This window comes from Triturus cristatus, chromosome 2_1, assembly GCF_964204655.1.
Source record: "Triturus cristatus chromosome 2_1, aTriCri1.1, whole genome shotgun sequence".
NCBI lineage: Eukaryota > Metazoa > Chordata > Amphibia > Caudata > Salamandridae > Triturus > Triturus cristatus.
The window spans coordinates 240,405,681-240,425,414 of record NC_140581.1 but is presented as its reverse complement, the minus strand read 5'-3'; the positions used below and the strand labels follow the sequence as shown (position 1 = coordinate 240,425,414).

The following is a 19,734-nucleotide window of genomic DNA, read 5'->3' as shown; positions in this document are numbered from 1 at the left end:
CTACAAATATGGAATCCTTTTGGGTATACCGGGAGGTATTTTTAATATTCCCTCTTTTATCTGGATCCCTGCATTATCCCCAAAAATATTATCCAAGTACTCCCATTCTTTTAGTTGAGTCCACCCTGGTGGTACCACCCTAACCAGGGTGTGGATAGGCACCAATGATGAAGCATGTCACGATTAAGTGAGTGAGGAGTTTATTCCAATATCTTTGGATTCCTAGGTAGGACTGTGAAGTGTTGGCCCAACTGGACACCGTCCTTTTCCCCTTCTTTCGCCCAGTTGCCAGTGTTTGAATTAATAGTACACAATTGACAACATGTGATATGAAATTGTTTTTATCACGAAATTGAGTGATTCATACTAGAACATCTTTATACAACTAGCAAATCAATGGAATTGTGGAGAAGGCAAACAGATTGGTCAAGAGTATAACTGAATTGGGCGTAAAGGGCAAGCTGAATGTTGAGAAAGCAGCTTTGGAGGCTATACTGGCACATTGCGCATGTGTCACCAGTGTGACAGGTCAAATGCATTTTATATTGATGGAAGGGACAAACCAAATTGGTTCCATGTTGGAATAGGCAAGCTGTAGAAAAATAAGACATCAGAGAAGGCAGAGTGGTTGAAAGAGACTGTTGGCTAGACAGTGATGATTAAAGTGAAGCAGGGAATATTGGGTGTAGGTCTCTCAAAATTAAGGAGGACCTTACCAAGTACGTATAGTGAAGGGTAATTATGTAATACTGTCATATGGACAAAGATGGAACAGAAAAGGGTTGGGTATAATACAGTTCTTCTGTTACAGTTTTGTCAGGCATAGTTGCATTCCCTTCAGGCTGTAGTATGACTGTCTACAGTTCAGGCACGCCAAGGTTATGTTCTTTTTAAAAAAAAAATCTTAGTCACATATAAACATGTCTCATTTGCTTTGCCTTGCTTTTTTCCCTTCATTTTCTTTTGCTATATTTGCTTGAGTAATTATACCGTAATCTGCATACTCAATGAACATATATGTAAAACCCTGTCAGAGTGCCTTTTCAACTATAAAACACCTCATAAAAATAAATTGTATCATTCTAATCACAATGCAGAAGGATTACCACAAGTATTATCAATAGAAGTATACAAACACTATGTGATTGCCAGATCTCATATGATCTTATTTATGTAGTATAATTGCTCAAAAACCCAAACATTTTCTTAGGTAAAAGTATAGCAGTGCATGCAAATATTCAAGCAAGCATTTATCACTAGGAAAGCATTGCTTTTACTGTGAACGCCTTCTCTCCAAGATGTTTGCCGCATTTAGCAAAACGTTACTGCCACATAGTCAGAGACACTGGAATTATGTGATTCTGCAGCTGTACATTTGTTTTGAATAGCTATAGATTTGCCGCATTTACCACATAATCCACCGTCTGCTACATAATTTGAAAATTAAGATAAAAAAATGTGTTTCTAGCTCATAAGGATCAAAAGTTATTAAAAATGTTGCAATAAGTTCCGAAGCAGTGGAAGGCCCTTTGCAAAGGTTAACTGGTCACCTTTCAGTTGCTTATTTCTGTACCTGGTTGTTAAACTGGTACTAATGATGTGAAATATTTGCCCAGAGTATTACATTGGCTAAATATTATAAAATAATGAATACTACCAATAAAAAGCAGAATTATTCCGCATAATTTGCCTTTTCTTGCCACATAATTTAGTCAGCCCTGCCGCATAATTCCAGTGGCTATACACAACATTAAATAACATTTGTGCACTGGAATGTAGGAGGCGGAATGAATTAATTAAAGTCTGCAGTGTGAGGATACAATTTGCACAATTACAACACAGATAGAAATGCTCCTGGGCAGGACAAAACAAACGAATATTGAGGAAAGCCAACAAATCAAGAGAAACCAAGCAAGTTAGATAAAGCCATCCATTCATTGCAAGGGTCTGACCTAAAGTCTTCTACAAGTACATGATGTGCACTGGAAACAATAGGTCTGCCTACAGAAATGAAACGGAGAATCGTAAAAAAATGAAAAAGTGTGGACTTATTGAATGTTAGAATTAATCTCAGATACATTTATTTCACCCTTCGCCATTCTACTCTATTTTTTTCAACTATCTGCACACCAATCTTAGTTTGACTACAATGGCAGCAATGCAGCTCGAAAAGATGTGAATATCTCCCTGGGCGGTTATTGCTCTTCAAGTACTAGGCGGTAGAGAAAGCATCCAAAAATAAAAAGCAACAGATTAGTTAAGATGAGTCCGTCGGGGAATGGGTGGTATTTAGCAAGAATACCTTGAATGTGCCTACAGGGTATGGGCTCCGATAATGTAGTCTACAGCTCAACTGCCAGGGCGAAGACTTACAATGTGAGTGACTGACAGGTGGGGTGGGGTAGAACGTTCAAGATGAGTGGGAGGGTAAGACCCCGGGGCAGTGACAATGGAGACATCACACCTACATACTGTACAGATCACGCGCTAGTCCAGTTCGAGGCAAACACAGAAGATATATGTCCAAAAAGGACAAAGAATATAGCACAGCTCCCCCTCTTCTAACAATATAACATGCACGATGAATAAAGTAATAGAACGAAGAAATGAAAAAAAAAATGTGTGCAATAATTTAGCTTGAATTTAACTAAGTTGCTAGAGAACAAGCGCGGCCAGTCATGGGACATGAAGGGCTCTTAATAGGGCGGACAGAAGATGTGCACGCGTGGACTGCCTTTACTGGCGGTGAATAAAAAAGTCCCCAGTGTATCACGCCGCCAGTAAAGCAGCCAATCCCCGCGTGCACATCTTCTGTCTCGTTTGTCTCCCCACGTGCACGCTGGAATCGTATCGATTCCAAAAGGCCTCTGCATGGCAGAGCAACGCATGCGCTGCTTTCGCCAGGCTGAGACCTAAAAATGTGCACATACATTTCTATTCTTTCACTTTAAATGGCAGTCCTCGAGTCCTCCGATAGATATAACCTAGTTGTGGACTCGTTCGCCTCATTCATCCAGAAGAACCTCATATAACTGAAATCGATACTTTAAAATTATGTTTGCCAGACTTGAGAGAATTTAGCATGAAAAGTATAATAACACGTGTAGCATGAGAGGCTGACTTATCTTCAAACGTCAGAAAAACCTCTCTTCTTTTAACAGACCCCAAGCCCAGCATTGCAGCTCTCCTAACGGCTATCCTCGAGGCAATGCTCAAGCCTCACCAAATGCCTTTTTAATCGGCACCATGAAAAAGAGATTTCATTTACTAGTGTGTCGGTGCCCGGCCTAAACTGTTAATTCCATAGTGTCTCTTACACCAAACTGAATTCTTAATAACTGGTGAAAAAACATATTTTCTTTTTTTATGACATTTATCAAATTTTATCGCCATGGAAAGTAGATAAAAGAAGTGTAGCCATGAACAGGGTTTTCCGACAATTTCTTAAGTAAAGAAAAAGATCCAAACTTGATTGTGCAAAATTAAGAAATAATCCTGTTTCAAAGCAGATTCATGAAGGTAAAGGAATACATTTATTGATCCGGTCATAACTAGTAGACAACTTTGCAAGCAGATAATGAATGAATTTCTAAATGTTCCCTATCCTACAGGTTTCTAAATTTTTTAATACCACATGCCATAATGGGACAATGTTTTAGGTATGCATGCACATTGCCTTCTAGAAATCAATCAACCAATCTAACTTTATTCGGTCTAAAAAACAATAAGCCATAAAAGTACATAGAAATATTGCACATAGCTATAATCACACATACTTATTAAAAAATAATTCTACATTAAAAACAGTTATAAAATTAGTGCATAAAATACTTTTAGGGTTCAACAACACATCAAATAATACGTTAAATAACCAAGCTTTAAATAAGCAAAAAGGTGCAAGTCGAAGTCAGGTTTCACTGCTCCATTACAGTATTATAGGCAGTAGTTGCAGTTAAAAGAGCATGAGGAAGAGATAGAGCGAGAACAAAAACCTCAAGTAGGGTCCGTCATGTGCTGCTACCATCCCCCAGGAGTTAAACACAACATCTCTGCCCACTCTACATACTGAATCATAATGAGCGTAAAATCCTGACAGACTAGCCCATCATGGTGTGTCTAACCCTAAGTGTTGCTTACAAAAAGGCACAGACGGTGAAATATTTTCGGGTGAAGACAGGGATTGTAAATGGAGGAAAGCTGGTCTACAGCGATGGAGGCCTAGCCTCCGTGACAAGGGTCTCAAAAAGTGCTTTCGTGCTAGGCTGTGCAATTTACAGAAGAACATTGTTAGAAGGTGGTTCTGACACTATGGGCCGCCCGGATTTTTCGCTTTTTGAGCACCTAATTGTTGAGCTTTTACTGTGGGGGAGCCTCATAAGTTGGGACTCACTCACAGTGAACTCAGGATGTAAGGGACAGCATGGGGATCTTACTGGTGTTCCCCTGGCTTGCCCAGGCCACTGTTCAGCAGCTGGAGTAAGGGACACCGGGCTGGTTACATGCGGACACAAATGTTTACATGTGTGTGCACACGTGTACGGGCTGCGCAGGGGAGATTCCTAGCCTGCGCAGTCCAGGAGCAGCTACAAAGTGAATGGTGTGGCAGGACTTGTGCAGTATTGGGTGGCGACATGGAATAGGATGTATACACTGGAAATAAACATGCCAGGGAAAGTCAGTGTGTCTTACTGTTTTTTTCACTTCATTATTCCCCTATGGGAATGTGGAGCCAGGGGCTAGAAAAACTTCCATTAGGCCTACAGATTCCAGACACGCACTTAAGTCCAATGTAGCAAATGTGAAAAGAAGTATTCTGCAGAGTCCAAAGTCATATTTGTACTGCTTTTGGGTCATCCAGAACTGTCATATTTCTCTGAGCCAGCCATGATCAGACCCAGGCTGAGGGCTGAGCTCAGCTGGATGGATTGATAACCTTTCTTCCACAAGCTAGGGCATCCTCTCCACAAAGAGAAGATGGGTGGGGCTACAGGCTCATCCATTAGCAGCTGTCACTGGGTGCCAGGCACCAGGCTGCACCAAGGAGGGAAGGCAGCGTGGGGGATGAGGCTTCAGAGACATGTGGCCAGAGACACTGGACAACGCCATTTTGAACAAACTCAGAGGCTGGACAAGAAGGAGGGAGCAGGGGCAGGGACGTGATGTGTTGCTGTTTGATAGGACCAACAGAGACTTATTGCCAGCCCCCTACTCAATTTTTAAAAAGTGCTTGCACAGGAAGAGAAGCTCTCTCTGGGGTGTGGTCTGCTGAGGCTGAAGGTGCTGGAGCCTGGCGCAATGGGCAGTTGGAAGGAGAGACCCCCTGACTGCCCCCATGACCCTAACAGCACCAGAAGAAGAGCCCAGGACCGGTGCGCAGGAGCAGTGGCCTCTGCGCAGGGAGAAGAGAGGCCACGGAGGAGAGCCAGGCGGAAGGCACGAAGAAATCTGCCGTTTTGGTGCCTGGTGGCCCCCAGAGGAGGGGGTCACCCTCATGTGAGAAAAGGGGTGCAGGGGGGCTGCAGGAGCACCGCAGCCTCCCCCAGCATAAAGAAGAACAGTCCACCCATAAGTTTCACGGGGCATCTGAAAGAATAACCCCTCAAGGGCTGAGCCAGCCTTTAACACCTTCTAGGCTGAAACTTATGTTCTACGGCTGAGGGTGTATTATGAAGTGCATCATGGAGTGAAGGGCTGAGTTGGGGGATGTCTGGAGAAGGGCATCCCCTGGAGGTGAAGTGGTGTAATTGCACCGAAATGCATTTACTATTGGTTATTTCTTTTTAGGTGGACTGAAAGTCACATGTGTAAAGTGAAGTACCTGTGTAAAGTGATGTTAAGCTAAATGGAGTTATGTTGCTGGACCTTCCTGCTAGGGGGTCTGGCTGTATTTACGTAATCCCATGCTTTTACCTGTGATTCCTTTTAAAGTGAAGAGGCACACTCCAGGAGAAGTGTAGTTGCCAGGAGTACTTCTTTTGAAGGGACTGTAAGTCACATGTGTAAGGAGATGTCATAAGCCAAGTGGGGCTATGTTGCCAGACAGTCCTGCTAGGGTGTCTGGCTGTATATGCGCAATCCTGTGATTTCATCTGTGATGCCTTTAGGGGCTGTTATTGCAATGCATTCAAACGATCAACCAAGGTGATGAGTACTGTCATTCTAAAGTGTGCGTAAACATGGATTCTTGCTGCTGCGCTTAGGTGAAGTCCCCAGACTGCTAGCCCTTAAGATATAGAGGTGCATACTTTATTGTCAGTAGGAGATGCTCAGTCAGGGTCATGTGTCACCAAGGCAGGTTTACCCCTTTTTAATGCTTGTTGAGGTAATGGGGTGGGTCGCCACTGGGATGGTGCCAGTGCGCAGGGCCCTCGCTCCAGGTTATGTTCAACTATCTGCATTGGGGGCAAATTGATGTGCATACATGGGAGTGGTGGTACTAGACCCCACCCCCCCCCTTTGCGGGAGGGGTGGAGATGTTATGCAATGTCACAAAGTAATTCCAACAGCTTATGTATATTTGTAAATTGGTGCATAGTATTGAGAAGTGTGTGTGTTTAATAAATGTACTCTTACTTTTATAAAGCAAAGTACAGACTGGACAATCAATTATTGAGTGTTATTTTTGTGCACCTGCAAATGGCGATTACTAGCCCACACCACCTCCCTTGAGTAAGCCTCAGACTGCTTTGCAACGCTACCCTCTGAGAGTCAGGCGCTACAATTGGGTGTTTGGTTCCCAGTGAAGGACAAATGTTGTCATGTTATTTGTGCAGGCCTCACAGATGCTGCCTCGTTTTCCAACTAACATAAAGTGCATTAGTGATTGTGCAAAATAATTATTACAGATGCAAGAGGAGACTATGTCCCCCTCTGGGTCTAAGAAATGTTTGAAAAGTAAAGACCAATAAATTGTCCCTGCGCTGAAGCAGAACAGAAGTGACCACTCCCATTTTGACAGGTCGAGTGACAGATACAAATGGGGTGTCATCTGTGTATAAAAGACTATAGTAATGCAACACTGAGGGTTTGGATAACTCGTGTTTCAGCCTGATGTTTACACAGTACTCCTTAAATAATGTTTTAACCTCCATCTTGGCATTTTTGGGGTTACAACTGGGTTCGGTAAACCAACAGGATATACCGAGGAATCCAAGAGTATCCCATATATAACTCAGCCAGGGTATTGAACGTGCCTTATCAAACGTGAGGCAATCAGATATAATGTCCTTACAGAGTTTAGCAGCTCGGTTCAACCAAATATTAACCCATAATAAAAGCGGTGCTAGATGAATGTAATCCTCGATAAACCCTGGGTAATGAGACTGGGAGTGGACGGCGGTGTACCTAGCAACCATTGCAAAAAGCGGTTTTCCTCTGCCTGAAGAGAACAGCATTTACTGAAACCCAAACTCCGGCTCCGCAAGTGGCTACACTGATGCATTGCGAGTTGTAAACTTTCAGCGGTGTAAACATTCCCCCTAATTTGCAGTCTAATAAGGTTGCAGACTGTACCCACGGTTTTATTTAATTTAGCACAGACCTGAGCAAGATGGGGAGTCCATGACTCTGTTGAACTGAAATGTAATCCTAGATAACAAAAGTTCTCAACAGTCGTCAAAACGTGCCCATTAATACTAATTTTATTTAGCCTTAATTTGCCCGGGCCACAGGACATGATATGCGACTTCAAATAATTAGTATTTGGATTCAGGTTGTGCATAAAGGAAGCAAAACAGTCCACCTGGTGTCTCAGTGCTTTTGGAGTGAGGGCTAACAATACCGCGTCATTAGCATACAGTAAAGCGGGGACTGGGGAGCCTGCAATTCTGGGTATATCTGTGTGGGAAGTAGATAAATGGGCTGTTAATCGATTGATATATAAAATAAATAATAAAGGTGCCAATATACAACCCTGCCTCACTCCACTCTTCAGTGGGAATTCAGAAGAAAGCTCCCCAAGGGAATTTAAACGAACCCGAGCTGAAAGGTCTGAGTGCAGGCAGTACAAGAAATTTACCAGAGGGGGGTCTACGCCTTGATCCAGCAACATTAACCAGAGTTTGGTTCTGTTCACTGAGTCAAAGGAGGTGGATAAGTCCATGAAAGCTAAGTAGATGGGGAAACACTTGGCCTTAGTGTATTTACAGATGGTCAGAACCAGATTCAGACATTGTTCGTTGGTTCCTAGTTTTGGCCTGAATCTGAATTTGTATGTCCTTGTCAGCTGCCCATTTGACAAAACGGTCATAAATGACTCTACCAATGATTTTAATAGTGCTGTTTATGAGTGAGATGGGTCGATAACACTTGGGCGACATACGGTCACCCTTTTTGAATACGGGTACTATTGTTGCGGTAAACCATGACGGGGGAATAGTTGTAGATAGGGAAGTGTTAAATGTATTCGTGATAAGGGGATCCCAAATTTAAGGTATGGATTTCAACAAATCCATCTGTGCCTCATCTGGACCTGGGGTTTTCCCACCCTTGCTGTGGTGGATGGCTGATTCAACTTCCTGCAAAGTTAATAAAAGTGGGGCAAGAGTTCTGCAATACGTTGAAGAGAGTAGCAGACATAATTGCAGCGTCCTCAATGTGATAGATAGAGGTGATGTGGGTAACCCAGTCCATGCCTGAGCTGTTATTTTGGAGAGGGGGGCTGATGGAGGAATTTCTGGACCGAATTAACTTTACTAAGTCCCACAAGGATTTACTGTCCTTTCCCCAGGACGTGTGTTCCAAAAGTTCCCAATCTTGATCACATATTTCTCCTTACTTTTTGCAAGTGCAGTTTTATACTCAGTGCGTGCCAGGGAGATTTCGGTCTTATTCTTGGGGTGGGCATTTAGGGCTTTCCTCAGCTTCCTATTTGCCGATGGAACAGACCTAGTCGACCCATCTTGGGTCCGTGTTTGAAATACGAATTGGCTTGAGCATAGAGCCCCTGATTGTAAGTATTAGCCTATTATAGTGTGAAGCCATAGATTCCCGTACGTTCTCCGCTAGGCAGTAGAGGAATTTATTTAAGTGTGACTTAAGTAAGGCAGCAAGTGCCTCTTTTTGCTTTTTAATGCGCCAAACTTGTTGTAAGCCATTCGATGAGTGATGCATAATGGAGGCTAGATTACTGTTGCGGGTGAGGCCCTTAAGCTGCAAAAACAGAGGTGCTCAAAGCGTTATGATCGCCCCAATCTGTGGGCAAGATCTCTCTTTAGGTGAATCAAGATAAAAAGAAAAAATCAGGTCTGACAAACATAGTCTATAAGGGAAGCTCCCCCACCTTCTAAATGACGTCAATATGTTGCATGCTCCCCCTAGGATTTCGAGTAAGTCGGACATATCGTGGGTAGTAAGATATTTAAAAGGCTCTGCACCCCTTGCATCTTGCATAATGTAGTGCCCATTCGTGTCCGAGTCTTGCGACCTGAGACCCCCATTAATCTTAGTGTTAAAGTGACCGCAGAGAAGAAGGAGAACTTGAGAGGCACGGTTGTCTACCTTAGATTGTAGTAGGGGTATAAAATTAAATAGACTGTTATAGAGTGTACAACTAGCATTACTAAAACCATTATTATAAAAATGTATGAAGTAAAAAGCCATGTTAGTCAGCGTTCCGGATCTGCGGATGATCTGAGGGGCGAAATTGAAGTCGCAATTGCAGCTCTTGACAGAAGGCGGGCACCCAGAGGAAGGTCGCTGTCAGCGAGACCTGCGACAGCAGACGGCGTGTGGCGGGGGTCGAGAGAGCCACCGTAGCCAAGCTCCATGCCGAGCTGAATCCCTGACTCCAAGAAGCAGTGGTGAGTGTGCTGAGCCCTACCCCCCCATACTAAGGACCCCCCGGGGGCAATGAGCACGCTTCTCTGCTGAGCTCCTGGCCGAAGGCAGGGAGGTCCGGTGGCAACGGAGAACACCATTCCAGGGGCAGGGAGGGGGTCGACGGGAGTATTCTCGCCCCTGATCAACAGTCACAAGCAAATTTAGACAGGGACAATAACGGAGGAGGGGGCAGTGGCATATCGCCCATTTTTCTCCGCCGGTTGCAGCGAGAACAGCCCAGGGAGAGAGAAAAGCCTGGTGCCTGACCCTAAAATGGTGCCCGGGGAAGAATCGGAGGAAACTCTCTCCCGCCAGCAGTACACACAATAACACCACTAATTAATTCCTGGCACCCTTTTATTCAGGAAAAGCACGCCACATGACAGGCCCCATGGTCCCCTGGGTTAATCACCCTGTCTAATGCTGATCAGCAAAGGCTCAGTCAACAGGAGAAACGGTGAAGAGACCAGGACTTGAGACAGAGGTCTGACAGACCACGGTGACAGGTCCCGTACAAAAGTAGTCGGAGGGGAGGCGGCGTACCGCTTGTGATACCACGAATAGCTCAACGGAGAGGTATGGAAACCAACTGAACTTTTACAAGGAAATCCCTTGCCAGCGATGCACGGTAATCACCTTGGGGAACGCTTTAGCAGTGGAAGAATAACGCAGGCGTCGCGGAGGACCCATCTATGCTGCCCAAAAAACAACAAGGTAACAGAGTCTCGGCCTATTTCACCCCCACAACCACGAAGGACCCTCAATCAACTAGCGAAGGGGCACTCAATATGGAGCTCTCTAAAGATCTTCTGGCCTCCCTAAGAGAATTCAAGCAGGAATTACAGAAGGAAATTAAGCCGATATTGCTCAGTCCCTGGACTCGCTGAGGGTGGATCTCAATGCCAGACTCTCTAGTTTATAGCAGGAAGTTGACTCAGTGGGCACCAGAGTGCTGGATCTTGAAGCAAAAAAATTCAAATCTGGAGAGCTACAGGGAACAGTCCACCTCGATAACACAAGACCTCCAAATGCAGGTAAAGGCGCTGCTTCTGAAAACTGAAGATCTAGAAAACAGAGTGAGAAGGGAGAACATTAGAATTCGGAATCTGGAGGAAGGCGCAGAGGGGCCTGACCTCGAGGCGTTTGTGATAGGCCTTTTCTCTGAAACTCTGGGTACGACCAAGCTGAAGGTCAAAGTTGAAAGAGTGCACAGAGTGGGGAGACCCAATCCAGACAGAAAACGTCAACCAAGAGACGTCCTGGCGAAGCTCCACTCCTTCCAAACTAAAGAGGCCATACTGCTAGCTGCCAGAAAACTTGATGTGGTGAAGTTACAAGGATTCTCCTGTGACTTATACCAGGATATAGCACCAGCAAAACTTCAGCGGCGTCAACAACTGAGGCCTGTTACGGAGAAGCTCAGACAGGACATCACTGAGGGCAAAGAGGCATTCACTCTGCTGGGTCTCACATCCCCAGAGTCTGAAACAGGCACAGACACCCACGCCCAGCGGAATTGTGCTCACAGCGGAGCTGAGAAAGGCAATCAATGTCAAACTCATCGGGCCCCCAGACCACAGAAGAAACAAAGCCTCCATGAGACGACCTGATAGAATTCATATCACAAGAATTCCAACAAAAACAGATGCAAGTTCTGCTAGAGCCCCCCCCCCCCTTAATGAAACGGCCAAGCAAAGCCATTCCGCCAATCTTAACTTATATGAAACCATCGACCCCTCATTCATATCGGGTCTTGCTGGTGATGACCTGCGAAGTCCTCATGACCGTTGCCCCAGCGGTCATCAACGAAACAAGTCATCAGGCTCTGTTATAGAGAAGTAGAGGCTATCCTCTCTTGGAGCTACAATGAATGAACTTCGACATCGGACTATGGTCCAATTCGCCCCACATGTACGCCAGACACCAAGAAGGTGATCTGACTTGGGGACAGGTTGTCCCAATGTTTACTGTTTTGGGATTTTATCTTTTCTTCTTTCTTCCCGATTTGTTTTTTTTCTTTTCCTATTACACCGGGATCAGGGTGAACGGGGTATCACATGGGGAACAGAGTCGGGTAAAACATTCTGGACGAGAGCAGACAAACTAGCTAGCGGGGACAAGCAGTCAATGAGAGGCACACAGGAGAGGCTCACTAGACCCAAAAGATCGCTATGGTAATCTCCACACTATCTTGGAACGTTAGAGGTATGAAAGCCCCATCCAAACAACAGAAGATCTGGAAATACCTCACAGACACTCATTATGACATAGTCGCTCTGCAAGAGACGCATCTCAAATGATCAGAAGATAACAGACTAAAACACAAAGCATTCCCATTGATATATAAATCCTCCTCTACTACAAAACACAACGGGGTGGCCCTTCTCTTCCATGCTTCCTTAAGGTTCCAACTAGTGGAATACAAATCTGACAAGACGGGAGGGTAGTTCTGGTAAAGGGGTGCATTCGGATAAGGCTTTGTACAATTGTGTTGATATACGTCCCTAACACCAACCAGGCAGCCTTCATCCGTAACACACTTTCTTTACTGGGAGGCTTTGCTGAGGGGGAAATAATCTTGAGGTGAGATTTCAATCTCACCTGGCATTTAGGCTCTGATAGCACACACTCCCAGAGAGTTCACATGGGGAGCTTCCCGAAAAACCTGAAACAGATCATCCAAGACTTGGGACTCAGGGACAGTTGGAGGCAGGCACATCCGGAAGGCAAAGACTATACTTTCTTTTCACACGTCCACCGCTCCTACTCAAGACTCGACTACATCTTCCTGAGCCAATCCCTGAATCAGCAGGTTAAAGAGTCCACAATATACCCTATCATCATCTCAGACCATGCACCGGTGGGGATACTCCTAGAATGGTCATGCCCTAAACCCAACTTTAAGAGGCGGTCCTTACCAAGTGCTTTAGTACGCAATAAAACATTACGATACGCACTACACACACATCAGAGATTTTTTTTAATTCAATGACCCTCAAGACACGTTAATGGCGAATAATTGGGACACCCTCAAAGCCGTGGTTAGGGGACACTGTTTGACGCTAATGGCAACCCTCAACAAGGAAAGAACGAAGGAGGAGGAACTGAAAGGAGGAACTGGCCTTGGAGGAGGAACTGAAAGCAGCAGAACAAGTGCATGAGGCCGCCCCCACACTAAACCTTCAAAGAAAGGTCACGGCCATTAAGGGGAAACTTCAGGCAATATACTCAAACAGGGTAGAGCTAACACTTCTCCGGCTTAAGCAATCCTCTTACGCGCAGGGTAACAAAGTGGGGGCGCACTTTGCAAGACAATTACGGATGAAGAAAGAAAAAGAGTACATAGGGAACATACAGGACCCCTCAGGCACACAGATACAGGATGGGGCAGGGAAAGCACAAATATTCAGAGACTTTTATAACGCACTATGCACGGCAGATCGACCCAACCCACAGGAACAAATAGACTAGCTGCACAAGATAGAGCTCACACAGGTCACAGCGGCCCAGAATGAACACTTGGGCGAACCCATTACGGAGGAGGAGGTATAGAAGGCTATCGGTGAACTGAAACTGTACAAATCGCCAGGTCCTGATGGCCTGACGACACAGTTTTATAAAATGTTTAGCACAGACCTAACCCCACAACTGACAGCCTTCTTTGATTATATAGAGATCACCTAACAAGTCACACCTACCATGTGCGAAGCACTTATTTCCGTGATCCCCAAACCTGGGAAGGACCCGCAACAATGTTGATCTTATCGCCCCATAGCACTCCTCAATTTGGACACCTAATTATATTCAAAAATTCTGCCCACCAGACTAGAAAACCTGATGCCTAGCTTGATACATCCGGATCAGTCTGGGTTCATTAAGGGCAGGCAGACGCACAACAATGTGCGTAGTGTGATCCACTTAATAGAAAAGAAATGTTAAAAAACTGATCCCGGCAGTCCTTCTTGGCTTAGACGCTGAGAAGGCATTTGACCGGGTGGACTGGTCCTTCCTCTTTCGGATGCTCCAGATTTTGCAAGACTTTTATAAACATGATAAAGGCCAACTTCGCGGCCCCTAGTGCCAGAACACTGGTTAACGGGATAGCTTCTGACCCTTTTACCCTGGGGAGGGGAACGCATCAGGGGTGTCCACTCTCCCCACTCCTCTTGCGCTTAGCATTGAACCACTAGCTACTAAAATCAGAGAGAATCAGGGGATCTGAGGAGTTCCCTTCGGCTCCCATGATCATAAAATGTATTTATTCGCTGACGACATTCCATTGACCCTTTCGGACCCACGACGATCCTCGACACTACTCAGGGAAGAACTGGGACGCTTTGAAGGCGTAGCAGGACTCCGAATCAACCAGCCTAAATCTTTTATTCCCAAACTTGACGTTAACAGATGCAACAATGGGAGATTTGGTAGCCTCGACCCCTTTCCAGTGGACCAAAAAAGAACCAACATATCTGGGGATAAAACTGATCCCCAAAATCTCAGTGCTTTTTAGTGCAAATTATCCTCCACTCTTATGCCAACTCCAGGCGGATATTAAGCGGTGGGCGCCCCTGTATCTCTCTTGGCTGTGCAGAATACACGCCGTCACGATGGTAGTCCTACCGAAATTGCATCACTTATTCCAAAGCCTCCCCATCAAGCTGGAGAAAAGCTTTTTACAGGGAGTCCAGACCCTATTAAAGAAATTTATTTGGCAGAATAAGTGGCGGAGGCTCCCATTCAATCTCCTACAGAGGCCCTCGGATGGGGGCGGGCTGGCGCTACCCGACCTGGAATTATATTACAAAGCAGCACAACTTAGGGTTATATAATGGTCTCAACGCGAGTCCGACAAACACTGGTTGCATATGGACCATGCCATTACGGGCAGGGTAATATGGGATCTCCTCTGGGAGCCAAAACCTGATCGACTGGCCAACGCCTATATAATACCAGAATGACCCTTAAACCCTGGGATGTTGTACTGAGGCAAACGAAATGGACGACGTTTCCTTCCCCGTTTACCCCCATACACTACAATCCAGCCTTCTCCCCTGCACTACAACCGGGCCCCTTTGATGCGTGGAGGGAAGGAGGATGCCTCATGCTAGCACACATTTTTCACAACTGGGATATACTGACCTTCAAAAATTGCCACAGGGCATTTCAGCTACCGAATTCATAGCACTACCACTATCTGCAGCTGAAGCATTGGGCCATGCAGACGGAGATTAGAGAGGGGGCGACGAGGGAGCATAGGGCTTTGGAGAGATTTGTGAAAGGTGCAAGCTCAGTATAAGGGGCTATCTCTTTCCTTTATTCACTATTACTACATACACTTCCTTCTAAACACCCGCGTCACCTCGAATTTGGGAACGCACACTAAACCAGGAGATTATAGACTCACAGTGGAAGGCTCGGTGGAAGGACAAAGCGTCACAACCATTCACTAAGCCAACGAGAAGCCCACTACAAGATACTTTTTGACTGGTATCCATACCCTACAAAACTAAAAAAGATATTTCCCAACACATGTGATCTTTGCTGGAGGGTGTGTGGCATCCTGGGTGACTTTCGCCACATTTGGTGGGACTGCCCAACAATTCGGCCCTTTTGGTCTGAAATTTTGGCGCAAATTGAGGAGATAGTAGGATATCCTATTCCAGACTTTATGCTTCTCGGCCTCTGGGACACCAGTTTGAAATATCAGATAACAACAGACCAGGCCATAATGTGGCTCTGTCTAGGAACGGCAAAAACAGCCATAGCCGCCACCTGGAAAAGGAAAGACACTCCTGCCATCACGCAGTGGCATGCGCGTCTATGGCAGGCACTCACCATGGAACGACTGAGCGACATATATATATAGAGACGAATTTAAACATTTCGAATATGCCTGGGGCCCTCTAGTCAGTTAGCTCTCTCATGGTCTTCCAGTGACTACATGCTCCACGAGGGTTAGAGCACTACACTTGTTCCAGATCTAACCGGATCTACTCTCAATACCAGAACTCTCCCCGCAGATATAACCCCAATCAAGTCCAACCCTCCGGATTGCCCAGATATCCAGGTACACCAATTGCTTTGGTTCCCCCCTACCTTCTGGTCCACTCTTCTTTTGTTTTTTCTTCTCCTCACAGTTCTGTTTTGATTGAGCACCCTCTTACCTTCTTCCAATAGTTGGGAGCAGTGTGACAATAAACTCACAGGAGGGGGAGGGTTACTAGGGTGATGGAGGTTTGTTGTTTAATTTTAGGACGTATTACCCATTGTTTTTTTTTTTAGTTTTCTTGAACGTCATGTAAGCTTTAAGGTAACACCTGCGCAATTATCCAACGATGATATGACTCTGATAACCCGAAAGACTCTGAACAAAGAAATAGAGTACTTAGTGATGCATACGAGTATAAGATGTACTGATGTTACCAAGTGTAATGTTTACTGTCATTGAAAATGTAATAAAAACAAATTTGAGAAAAAAAAAGGAAGAGGAACTAGATTTAATCTATGAAACCTCTACCTGAAGGCTGAGGCTGACCCAGGTAGCTAATCCACCGTCCGCACGCCTGTTAGTGGAGGGAGTAGCAAGACTTGAATGACAGGCGTAGCCCTCAGAATGTGGAGTAACAGTGAGCCAGGTCTCCTGCAAAAGAATTAGGTCAAACTTGTAAATGAATGCCCTCCAGACTTCGTTATTAATCTTCCCTTTGAGCCCTGCCACGTTCCAGCTAAGGACAGAAGAGTTCTGTTGTGCGTATACAAAGTGTGAGTTGTGACTACCATGGTCCTTGAAGGGAGGGGGGTTACAGTGGTTGTCACTGTAGAATTTTCATTCAAAGATGTAGTACAAGGAGTAGCAGTTGTTAAAACTACTTTAGGGCCTGTGAGTCAGTCCAAATCAGAGTGTGTGTCAAATCTATTAGATGCGGGTAAAGGGCACGGGACAGGAGAAACGCTCTGTGAAGCCTGAGCTACTGGCAAAACATTAGAGAGTGGTTGACTAACTGTAACTGTCTGTGCTAAGTTATCTAGGTGTGTGTTGACATCCCTGTGACAATGAGATGTAGTTACATCATGTGCACAACAGATTGAAGCTGAATTGAGTGGGCACTGCCTATGATCAGAGGGGGGTCTGTAGAAAAAACCTAACAGGACCAAGGAGATGGAGGTAATGGCCAGATTGCTGGGTCTAGAAATAAATAACCGGTAATGAGACAGATCTGGAAGACTGGAATTTATCACAATACAATTTCCATGCAAGTCCGGACGATTTGGCCCAAACCATCCGCATCTCCTTACGAGCAAGATATCATTAGCATGTCGAAATGGCATGCCTCTATATTGTGCCAGCCAGTCTAAGGTTTTGTTGAAGAGCTGCTAACAAGATTCACGTTTGTCGAACACAATGGGGATACCCCTCTCAAGACGACCACGTAAGGGAATACAACAGGGGGGAGATTGATTACTGGTAGTTGCAACTGCGACTGGGAGTGGAACGAAGCCACTCTTCCCTCTAGCTCCCTTGTGTTGTTAATAAAGTGGAGAGTGGAAGTTGGTAATTGGACTGCTTTCTGACCGGTGAAGAGATTTTTATTACTCGAGTGATCAGCCTGGATTAGCAGATTTCTGGGAGTAGACAGGACCTGTGTTGCTAGAATACATTTTTCATAAGGAACATCAGGATTCCAATTCAAGATACAGTGTCTGTTGGAAGTACTAATTGAAGTTCGTTTGGCGGAGCCTGAGAGGTTGATACCAAATGCGACCAGGTTGAACTCAATAGTAGCCAGATGTGAAACCAGAGAAGAAAGTACAGTGTTAATCGTTGAACACATTTTTTCTGAGAAAGTCTTTTAGGTGGCTACCAGAAGGTCGTTAAAGCAATTAATGAGATAAGACTTGTCGACCTGTTAAAGTTGGACTGAGGTTGAACCTGGAGCCTCTGGGGCTTTTGTACTTAGTATCAGGAAAGGTGCTGGCTCGGGCACCGGCTCAGAAACTAATACTTGGAAGGTCTCGGAAGGGGATAAAAGAGGGCTAGACACCTGTTTATGCGCCTTGCCGCGTTTAGCTGTCTTTGGTATTGTTGAAGGCAAGGACTTATTGTTTTTACTTTTGGAAAAAATTGAAGGAGTAGCAGTTGGAGGGGTCAGTGCACGATTCATTGTGGATCCTTGCGTGGAGAGATAATCAGCACTGCTTTGAGGTAAAACTATAGGTGTGTCCAAAGGAGGGCAAGGAGACAGGCCAGGTGGACCCCCATTAAGGCCATCCGACTTGATGGAAAGACTCCGTTTAGTTCTGGCAATTTCATAACTAACGGCTTGTTCAAGCATCCAGTCAATTGAAGTAGGCTTTGAGGTAGGCTTTACAAGAGGAGATAAGATGGAACAGCAAAGCCGACTCAGGGGCTCCGCGACTGCTTAGAAAATTAAATAATATTAACAGAGTAATAATGTGTATACAAATGAAGAATCAAAATGTAAAATTAAATGTTTTAAAATGTTCCATAAATGTGAAGTAAGTTGAAATTGGAGGATAAAAATTGGGTTAGCATCTTCAGATTAATTTGTGTGAGCTGTGTAAGTGCATCTTATAGAATATAGTATTGATGCTAGGCGGCTACAATTGAATTTAGAAAAGCTCCAACTTTTCCCACTAAAATGTTTATTTTGTAATATTTTTTGTGAATTAAATAAAAGATTTGATATTTTGTGTATTGATTTCATGAATGCTTCATTCTGTATTTGTGTGCATTGGTTTGTAAAGGCTTAGCCTGGGTTCCAGGAATGACCGAGTGGGGATCTCCCAATTCCACTAACTATTCAGAGGGGGTCCTCAGAAATCAAAAAATTTAGAACCTCTAATTTAGACTACGTTTATATATATAAAGTTAACTCCTCTATCAAGTGAGGTGTCAGCTATGGGTTACTATAATACTGTTTTGATGTATCCTTCCGACCTCAATGCACTACTTGCATGAAGCTGCATGAGTGACTTCTTTATGAGTATAGCTCTTGCTTCCTGCTCATGCTGGCTCCCTTACGTATCTCGCTCTAACATGCTAAATGTGCGTCAGTACACCTGACCTATTGGTTTTGCCAAAGCTTGTTTGTTACAAGAGGCGGGGCTAGCTCTAGTCTGTCAACAGCAGGAGAATTTCGAGATTATTTGACATTTTCCCTTGACAGCTAACATACAAAAATCACATACAGAACACACCATTAGGGTTTTTACAAGCTTTTATAAAGAAGCACGCCCTGTGTGCATCTTATGCAGCTATCGATTAAGAGCAATAAAACAAATGTATTTTGAGCACATAAAGCAAGCATGTTCCCCTACAACAAAAACGCCACACTACTCGTGGATTTGAACAAACTACGAATCTGACTACGTTATACTTTCGCAAATTATGCTACGAGTTTTAAAAAACGGATTTCGTATGTTAGGAGAGAGTCCTACGATGCCAACTATGGCTTTGAAGTGTAAGTCTACTTACATTGCAAGCTACACCGAACGTCCGTGAAATCAGAATAATGTCGGGTCTCTCCGTCGTTTATCATTTAACGGATGACATTTGTCAGTAATTGCAGTACTTCCAGGTTATATAAAAGCCAATCCAATGTCTGCACATATCTAGGACGTGACTGGCAATAAGAGGAGTCAAAATGTGTAAAATGACATTGAATTGGACAATTGGCGGCACTTTATCCAATCCTGATTCATAGTACTACATTCGGAACTGCTCATTGGCTGTGGGGTACGCAGTTGCAGCTGCTGAATATTTTAAATACCTAAGTCAAACACCGATCCCGACCACGACCTCTTCTATTTGGCGGGCGCCCGCAGTTTGGGACAGGAGGTGCTGGGATGTTAAATAGAGGTCTTACTTCGGGGCTCACCCTATTGCTGCTATCC

At 44.7% G+C, this 19,734-nt stretch overlaps 1 protein-coding gene across 2 annotated transcripts in view; it reads right to left on the bottom strand.

The window, feature by feature from the left end:
• LOC146864031 (activated RNA polymerase II transcriptional coactivator p15-like) overlaps window positions 1-19,451 on the bottom strand; it is a 133,083-nt gene extending 113,632 nt beyond the window's left edge. The window contains exon 1 of one of the 2 annotated variants that reach the window (XM_085630739.1): window positions 19,316-19,451. The gene's annotated coding sequence lies outside the window, so the exon portion shown is untranslated. Of the gene's footprint in view, window positions 1-16,336; window positions 16,460-19,315 lie in introns of those variants that run through there. The other variant, XM_085630748.1, reaches the window with a different exon arrangement.
• Between the last annotated feature and the right edge of the window lie 283 nt (window positions 19,452-19,734).